This window comes from Equus caballus, chromosome 4 (assembly GCF_041296265.1).
Source record: "Equus caballus isolate H_3958 breed thoroughbred chromosome 4, TB-T2T, whole genome shotgun sequence".
In the NCBI taxonomy this organism is placed as follows: domain Eukaryota; kingdom Metazoa; phylum Chordata; class Mammalia; order Perissodactyla; family Equidae; genus Equus; species Equus caballus.
The window spans coordinates 82,190,314-82,200,391 of NC_091687.1; positions in this window are offsets into that span (position 1 = coordinate 82,190,314).

Below are 10,078 nucleotides of genomic sequence, written 5' to 3' on the forward strand. Positions count from 1 at the left end.
GTTCAGTAATACTTCATTAATTAGGAATTAGTTCAAGTGCTTATTTTGGTTCTCTAATTCTGAAAGAACAATTCTCAGATTTATCCTAGAAAGGCCAAAACTTTTCTTGAATTGAAAGATTTCACAGACTCTCCATACATAAAACATAAAAAGGTATAGCCTCTTAGTTGTAGTGAAATCAGAGGGACTGAAACCATTTCTACTCCCAATATCACCCCCAGGAAGCACCCAAGGTACCTTCTTAGAGCCCTAGGAGTCTTTGTAAAACTGTTTGAGAATCACTGTTACAGTCACTGATTTTTGAGCATCATTTATAGACTACAGTAATCTGGAGTTGTTTCCATCCTCATTTTGAATTGTAGTTAAGAATGTGCCATGGAACTGCTCATCTTTCTCCATGCTTCCAACTTTAGGATCCAATTGTCAGAAGTGACTATGTCTGATGATGGCTTATCAATGTTTAAAAACATGAAACGACATGAGGCAAGCTCCCCAAGCACTCCGAGACAGTCTCGCCACTCCTCAATTCTGTAATATTCTCCAGCTGGGGTTCAAGAGTTTTTTCTCCTAATATGATAACAAACAACCTCTAAAAACAAAACTCAGCTTTTAGCAATGCATCAGGTCAAGCAGTACCACTTACTCATCCTAGAATATGTTCCAGAGTTTTGACCCAAAAATATAGTTCCCAGCTTTTAGCCTACTCATCCAAGCAATTTTGTCATAGATTTCTCTTTCAACAGAAAGAAGTATTTTTTCTTTAAATTTATAATGGTGAGGTTAGGTGTTATTTTTCTATGTGCTCCTCCCAAGATATTTTTCTTTCCCTGGGTCTTGAAGGCCATGGAAGATGTACAGGTCAACATTTGAACTGACCTCCCTCCTAAACATCTTACCCACTGCATAATAGCCACTCTATCAGTCTACAGAAACCTTTGATATTTGCCAGCCATCATCACAGTTTATTGATATTCCTGATGTTCCAAAGTTTTTCCTCTCAGAACACACAAAACTAGCAATAGCTTTGACTTTCTTTGCTACTAATGCTATTTCCTGTCCAAATAAAACTGTTATACAAGTGTTTGGTGTTTGCATGCACAGTGTTTTCGGCAGAAAGCATCAAAGGAGTGTGTGTGTGGTGTTTGTGGTAAGGGTGAAGAGAAGAAACAAACCTTATTTTATCTGACACTTTTTCTATAGTCTTGATCAAGAAGCTGTACTGAACTCTGAATTTTCAAAAACTGTGGTAAGTTAGACATGTCTCGTTTCATCAAATAGACTCTAATCTCCTTGGGGATAGAAGTCATGGCTTGCATTTGTTGGAGCTGCCGACAATACTCAGAAGAGCGCCCCTTTACAGTACTTTTGGAACTGAATCAAATCAAGTTAGAGGGTCAAATTAAGCCATAGAGCAGTTCCTACATTGGTCTTAAATCTTACAAGTGTCCTTCTGTAATTCATTAAGTCTAGTCTTGACATCTGACTTACTGTATGCTCTTATAATTGAATGACAACAATGACATACTGTAAACCACCACTGCCTACATAGTTTTTCCACTTCTTTGTTGGACTGCTCCGACATAAGAACTTAAAAAGAGTAAATTGGGGGTCTTTAGAGAGTAGGTTTAGATTGGAGCAAGGAAAGAAATTGCAAATTTAAAGGTCTTAAGTGACTTCACTTCACTCTAATGCTTAATAAGGATGGTTGATCTTCCAGTGGTCTACTTGTCCAAAAATAATTTCCCACCTTCTACAGAATTTTTTCAACCAAATTTTATTGCACTAAATATAATTATGTCAACTAAGAGATTGATATATACTTCTTTAAAAAATGAAAATTCCAGATAAAGGGTACCACTAGCTAAAGTCATTTACTAGTTGGAAATTTGGAATTTGGGTTATAAATAAGAGTGAGTGGAGTAGGAAGTAGGTAATTTTGGAAAAGGAAGAAAGAAGGACACCCAAGAAAATTTTCTATAAGTCTCTCTCAAAAGTTTTTCTGCATTAACGAATGGCAAAACAGGTCCTCATTTATGCATAAATTTGTTCATTTACTCATTCATTCTTTCATTTAGTTAGTAAATCCACTAACATTTATTAAGCATCTTCTCTGTCACAGACATGCTATGGGGTATCTGCCACCATATTTTCTTTCTCAACCTCCTTCCCTTTTCTTTACCTCTTTTATATCAAAATATTTGCTACTGTGTGGAGCCCCCCTACCCTGGACCTAGAACTCAAGTTGGTATATTTCAACTCCAGTTCAAGCTAACGGTGAATACATTTTTTAGTTAACTGGATAATCTGATTCCCATCTATAACAAATATAGACAAAAAAGTGTCAAATCTTAAAACATTTTGAAGTATATGCGTTTTATAACTTGGAAAAATTAAGTTGGTAAAATTACGCTTTTACAAAATTAAAGCACATCTTCATTTTGTTGTCTTCTGGTTTTGCACTCAGTGACTTTCCAGTTACAAGCGAGGTTTATGGTGATACTACTCCTTCACACTTCACTCTGATCTCCTCTGTTCTAACCTTTAATTAGAGGCTCTCACTGTCGTTAATAGCACGACTGTGGTATGATCATTTCAAAGTCCTAAGGGTAGTGGTGCTAGTATTTTGTTATGCATGAGTGATGTATGATCAAGCAAAACAAAGTGAGAAATGTTGTTGAAGCAAATGTTAAGAAAAAGTGAGTTGCCCCAATTCATGTGTTAGTTATGAAATCTACTGATTTATCTTAAATCCCCTGTTTGAAGTCTGGGTTCAAACATGTAATTTCATGTTTTGATAAGCCTGCACTTCTTGAACCAAAAAATAGTGAACCTTTTATAGATGGATGGTAATTTTAATAGATTGAGCACAGCTTTTTTATTGGCATTTTCTCCATTTAGATCTAGCTTCTACCACTTACTTATTTGGGAACATGATCAATTTACTCAACCAGCTGAGCCTCAATTCCTAATCTGAAAGATGTAAACAATATTACCTGCCTCATGGTCTCATATGAAATAACGTAGGCAGTAGCCCTCTGTAAATTATAATATATACTATAAATATATTATTAAAATATAAATAAAAATAAAGCAAATAAAAGAATATTTAAGGAAAATGTGACTAAAATCTACAAATCCTCACACATCTGAAAGGTTTAGACTAGTGTTCACTCTGTTTACCAGGGCAGAAATTGCAGAATTTAAATATGAAATTGTATACCAGACAACAAGGTTTGAGATAATTAGGTGATGTCTGCGGTATTAAATACAAGCACAAATGTCAACAGTAAGCAGCCTTTTTTGCATAAAGATTAATTTACAAAAATATTAAAATGTTAAGATGATCAATTTCTTTTCATCCAAAATAAACATCGCCTTTTAGCATTCCAGTGGGGGACAATATGTATTTTTTACAACGTAGATTATTTACTTCTAAAAAGAATGAAAGATCATCAGTGAGAAAGTTGTCATTGCTGTTTAGTGGTGAATGCTATTCTTTGGGCATATTTGAGAAGTAGCAACATGGAGACAGTTCTCTAAATATTCACCTTAAAATTCAATTAAGGGCTGTCTCTCTACACAAAATGGCTATGGATTACTCATCACTGACTTATGTAAAGGCCATTTGAATATCTGTTTTATATTTTGAGTGTTAAATTTGGTTGTTTTAGATATTATTGCTACTAGTTGCTCTGCATCTCTCCTTGACTTAGTTATGTTTTCGTTACAAGCTGGTTTTTTTAAGGATGAGAACTTTATTTTGGCTTCAAAAGTTAAAATGCAAGTAAAAACTAATGCCCAGTAGGATTTTATATATCGATGGCTATGTAGTCATTGTTGCTTAGCAACTCAGTGATCCTTCTGATAGAAAGGTGCAAAAAAAATTGTATATATGCGTGCATATATAAGACCTTTTAAAAATGAATACCATTTAATGAACTATCTTATATTTTCCAAACACAAAATCATATGCTGCCCATAAGAAATGCAGTTCAAATATAAAGACAAAAAGAGGTTACAAGTATGAGGATGGTGAAAGATATACCATGTTAACACCAATCAAAAAGAAGTTGGAATAGTTGTATCAATATCAGAAAAAGTAGAGTACAGAACCAAGAATACTACCAGATATAAAGAAGGTCATTTCATAATGATAAAAAAGATCAATTCGTCGAGAGGACATAATAATCCTAGACATTTATATGTATAATAAGGAACGTCAAACTACATGAAACAAAAACTGACAGAACCACAAAGAGAAATAGACAAAGCCATAACAGTAGTTGGAGATATCAATACCCTTCTGTCAATAGTTGATAGAACACATAGAGAAAAGATCAGTAAGGACATAGAAAATTTTCACAACATTATTAACAGACTTGGCATAATTGACATTTATAGAACATTATCTCAACCACAGAATACATATTCTTATCACATGCACACATTATATTTATCAAGAAAGGCCACATTCTAGGTCAAAATAAACGTCCCAATAAATTTGACAGAATTCAATTTACACAAGTATGTTTCCTGACCACAATAGCAATAAATTAGAAATTGATAACAGAAAGGTCTCTGGAAAAGTCCCCAAATATTTGGAAACTAAACACACTTCTAAATAACCCTTGGGTCAAACAAAGAAATCCAAAGGAAAATTAGAAATTTTGAACTGATTAAAATGAAAACACAGCACATAAAAATTTGCTGAAGAAAATTTATAGCACTAAATACCTATATTAGAAAAGAGAAAAGGTCTCAAATTAATGCCCTCAGCTTCCAATTGAAAAAGCTAGAAACGAAGAGCAAGTTAAACATAGAGTAAGTAGAAGGAAGGAAATAATAAATATCAGTGTAGAAACAATAAAATTGGGAACAACAACCATAGAGGAAATCAGTAAAATCAAAAGCTGTTTCTTTGAGATCATTAAAATCGATAAACCTCTAGCCAGATTTATAAGGGGAAAAAGCAAGATAACAGAAATTACCATTAGGAATGAGAGAAGGGAAATCACTACAGATTCTAAAGATATTAAAGGGATAATAAGGGAATATTATGAACAAGTTCACGCCAACAAATTCAACCACTTGGATAAAGTGGACAAATACCTTGAAAGACACTAACTGACAAAGCTCCCTCAGAAAATTGGCTTGGATATCCTGCCTAGGCCCTGATGTCTATCAAAGAAATTGAGTTTGTAGTTACAAGCCTTCCCATAAAGAAAACTGCAGGCACAGATGGCTGCACTGGTGGGTTTTCCCAAGCATTAAAGGAGGAATTACTACTCTGCATACACTCTTCCAGAAAATTAAAGAGGAGTGACTACTTCTCAGCTCTTCTAATGAGGCTAGAATTACTCTTATACCAAAACTAGACAAAAATATTACACAAAAGAAATCACAGACAGGTATCCCCCAGCAACATAAATGCAAAAATCCTCAGCAACATATAGCAAAATACAAGGATAATACATGATGACCACGTGGAGTTTATTCCAGAAATGCAAGGTCGATTTCACATTCAAAAATCCATCAACGTTATTCCCCCATCAACAACCAAAAGAGAAAAAATACATAATTACCTCAATAGATTCAGAAAAAACGTGAAGGAATGCAATATCCATTGTTGATTTAAAAAAAATTCTTTTAGCAAAGCAGAAATAGAAAGGAACTTCTACAACACATTACATATGGTGGTACATTTCCAGGATAGCCCACAAATCTATTTAGTCCTTGTATAAATTATTATACCTATGCAATTATAAAGAATTGGAGGCAGCACTGTTGAAATCTGTAGTCTGGCATTTCAGTTACACACATTCCTTCAGCACCAGGGTCCCTTGGGAGTAAGCTGGCTGCTGTCCCAGCAAGCCTGAGCTTGTCTATGAAACTTGGTCGCACTAATGTGTAAATAATTAGTACCAGCTCAGTCTCGACTCTGTTAAAGGGGTGAAGACAGAAGACCGTGGAGCATCTACAGAAGAGATGGAAAAGGCAATTGGAATTTCTTACCTTTTTAAATTCTATTAAGGGCCCTCTTTGTCCATTCCTAGCCCAGAATAAAGGCATGTTTCAATAGGTGTTTAAAACCCATGGGAGAAGAAAATATAGAGGAAGAGGACTTTTTTCCAGGCTACACCAAACTTGAAGGGGCTAAGATCTATAGATATTATAGATCTGAAAGAGGAAAAGATTCAGTCACAGGATTTTAATCCCTTTAACCAAATCAATACTTGTATCACTGTAGCCTGAAGCCAAAGCTGATTTCGCCTCAAGTCCTTGCCATACTGCAGAATCTAGCCTGTTGTCCTGCAGTTCAGAAACCTAAATGGAGAGAATCATACTATTTAGCTCCCAGTGAAGGCCCTCATATTCCTTCAGACTCCACAGTCAGCTCAGAATGAAAGAGAAAGAAACCATGAAGGTATATTTCTTGTTCATTTCTCTTGGAGAAGTGCCTGTATGTGAGTGTGTGATCCACACCCCTACCAAAAATCACACGTGCATATGCAAGACTATTTCTGCTCCAGCTCTGGAACCCCACGCTGTCTAATCTCTCTACTCCTTCCCTGGGTCCCCTCACCTCTCCCCACTGCTGTCATGGACGGTGAAAAACCAGTGTATCATTTCTATACTACATCAGATTGAGGTAGGTTTCTGGAACCTACAGACAAAACAGATGAGAGGGAGAGTGGGGGAGTGGAGATGCTGGGAGGGAGGGGGTGCAGGACAATAGATCCCATGTAAAGGAGTAAGAAACTCACCTGCTTCATCTTCTGACGGAGGGCCAGTCCTATTGACAGTCTTCAACTATGAACAGATTATTAAACATTGTTCACAGAGGGCTCTTAAGTTTCATTGCCAAAGAGGCAAATAGCTCTCGGGGGATGGAGGCTACTTGCCATCCCACATATCCCTTCTTTCCTTTCTTCCATAATTACTGAGTATCTTCTACATGACAGATTCTGTGCTAGGTTCTAGGGGTGCAATGACAAATGTAGCATACTTTGAAGAACCTGAAGAATAGAGGCAATAGATATGATGGCATGTACAGGCGGTAAACACTAATGCAATGATTGAAAATGTTACAATAAATAATTGTGCTAAAAGAAAGAAGCCAGACAAATAACAGTTCATACTGAATAATTCTCCTGATATATATAGTTCTAAAAAATGTAAATTAACCTTTAAGGACAGAAATCAGGCTCGTGATTGCTTGGGGATAAGGCCAAGGCAAGCAGGGAGGGCAGCAGAGAGAGATTACAAAGGGGCACAAGGAAACTTTTGGGGGTGATGAATACATTCAGTATCTTGATTCTGGTGATGGTTTGATAGGTATATACATGTATCAAAACTTAAAATGTGTACTTTAAATATGTATAGTTTGTCAATTATATAGTATGTATAGTATAGTATAGTAATTATATATAGTATATGTAGTATAACATATAATATACTGTACATGATATTGTGTATATATTATATATATGTAATTGTATGTCAACTAAACTTCAAGAAAGCAATTAAAAATACATTTCAGGATGTGATATACAGATACAATGGAATACTACTCAGTCATTAAAAAAAAAAGACAAAATCGTCCCATTTGCAACAACATGGATGGACTTTGAGGGTCTAATGTCAAGCAAAATAAGCCAGACAGAGAAAGACAAACACTATATGATTTCACTCATGTGCGGAAGATAAACTAACACATGGACACAGACAACAGATCAGTGGTTACCAGAGGGGTGGGGGGTAGTGGGGAGGAGACAAAAGGCAAAGGGGCACATATATATGGTGACTGACAAATAACGTGTAACTGAAATTTCACGAAGTTATGAACCACTGTGACCTCAATAAAATAAAATTTAAAAATACATTTCAGGGTACAATTTGGACACATAGGGAGCAATGGCTCTTTTTTCCCTGCCAAGGATGAGATGCTCTGGCGAAGCCTCCTAAATAGCCATTGCTATACCCAATCGTGCCTCTCTGTATTAGACAGGCCCTCACAGGAAACAGACGGAAACAGTCAAATTGTGTAATTTGGGGAGAGATTAATAAAAGGACTATATACAAGGTATGAGGAAGATGTGGAAAAATACAAGAGACAGTGCAGAACCCCGTGGCTAGTACCACAAAACACACTTACTCCCCCTAGACTGGAAGTGGAGAGAAGTAGTTCCTGGAACCTGGGAAGAAGGTGTCCTGCAAAGAGGGATACTTGGAAAGGAGTGAGACCTTAGAGCAAATATCCATACTGCGTGGAACTTTCAGGGAAGGAGCAGAGAAAGAAAGATCCTAATTGTACTCTCCGTCCTCCTTTTAATTCTCTACTGGTGCTCTCAGTTGGCCAAACCCAAAGAAAAGCCTGAGACTGAGGAGGCATCCATTCAGATCAGCCCCCTCAGTCTCAGAGCAGCTTGGAAAATGAATCTGGAAAGACAAATAGATGATAGGCAGCATAGTCCTCATTATGGTCTGCTTTCTCTTTCTGGTCTAGGATCAAAAGATGCAAAATTATACAGATACCTACTTTTGTATAGCCCACAGGTAAGAATGGTTTCTACATTTTTAAACTGTTGAAAAATATCGAAAGAAGAAAAATATTTTCTTACACACGGAAATTACATGAAATTCAAATTTCAGTGTCCACAAGTAAAGTTTTCCTGGAACCAGGTGTGCCCACCATTTCCGTATTTTCTGTGGCTGCTTTTGTACTACAATGGCAGAGTTGAGTAGCTGCCCACAAAACTTAAAATCTTTACTCTCTGGCCCTTTAGAGAAAAAGTTGGATGACTCCTACCCCATGCTAAAGAAGCTGGAGATTTGCAAACGGACTCACCAGAGGCCAGACCCTGGCTCCACCACCACTTGGATGTGTCATCCTGAAATTTTACTCAATTTCTATGAGGCTTTATTTTTGCAAGACAATTGGGGGATAATAACTCTATAGAGTGACTGTTGAGGATTAATTCATGGAACAGAAGTCAAGTGCCTAGCCCCAAGACTAACACATACAGAAAGTTATTTTTGTCCTTAAATGGATAATAGAAGTGAAAAACCATGCTACGTAAAGTAATGCAAGTCTTCTTACCTTTCTTTTTATATACGTTTTTTACTTCACCATCTACCAAACATATTTCTATCTTCTCATCATTCCACCTGGTGTCAGAGAAGATTTACCTCTTATTTAAAGCTTATCCCTTGCCTGTAGACACTAAAACCTCTCTCTTTCCAACCTGCTTAGATAATAGTTCTTAATCTTTAGTGTGCTTAAAAATCACCTGGGTGTTAAAATACAGATCCCTGAGCCCACTGAGGAATCTGAATTTTTAAAATTACTTTAAGAAACTTTGATATAAGATTCTCCCCACTTCTCTCTTCCCCATCCCCACCCCCACTTTCTCTCTTTCTCTTTCTTTTCCTTACTTTCTAACATTTTTCTATTTCTTTTTTCATGGACTCCTTTCTCTTATCACTATCCTTTATCTTGAAAAAGATTAGAGTTTCTATTGTCCTAATATCTTTTCTGGCTACCTTCCTACCTCTTTTATTTTTATCATCAAACTCCTGACATGTGCAACCTATAACATGTCTGAAGCTATTTGGGGAACTTATCAGATGATTTCCATATCTGTAAGTTCCTGGGTCACCTCTCATTTTCCATCTATTTCTTCCTTCTCTATTTCCTTTATCCCCTTTTCATCTTCTCTCTATCAAACATAGAACATTCTTTCTTCATTTTACTGCCACACAGTCCTTCACTTTCAGTGAGCTCCTCCAGCCCTGGTCAGAGCCATCTTTAAGGAACTTCACAGTGGGAGGCTAACATGGTTTTGCCACAGGCATTGGAGTTGTTTTTAGTGTTTCCAAACTTGGTTCCCAGGTGTAGGGTTTGATGGAGCTCAAGAGATAACACCCATTTTTCCCTGCCTAAGCTAACAGAGAAAAGAGCTAGACAGAGAATACACAAAGTAAATATATATATATATACATATATATATAATCTTTATTACTAGTAGGGTTTATTGTGGAGAATGTGGGTTATGTCAACAGCCAAGTAGACTTTGCA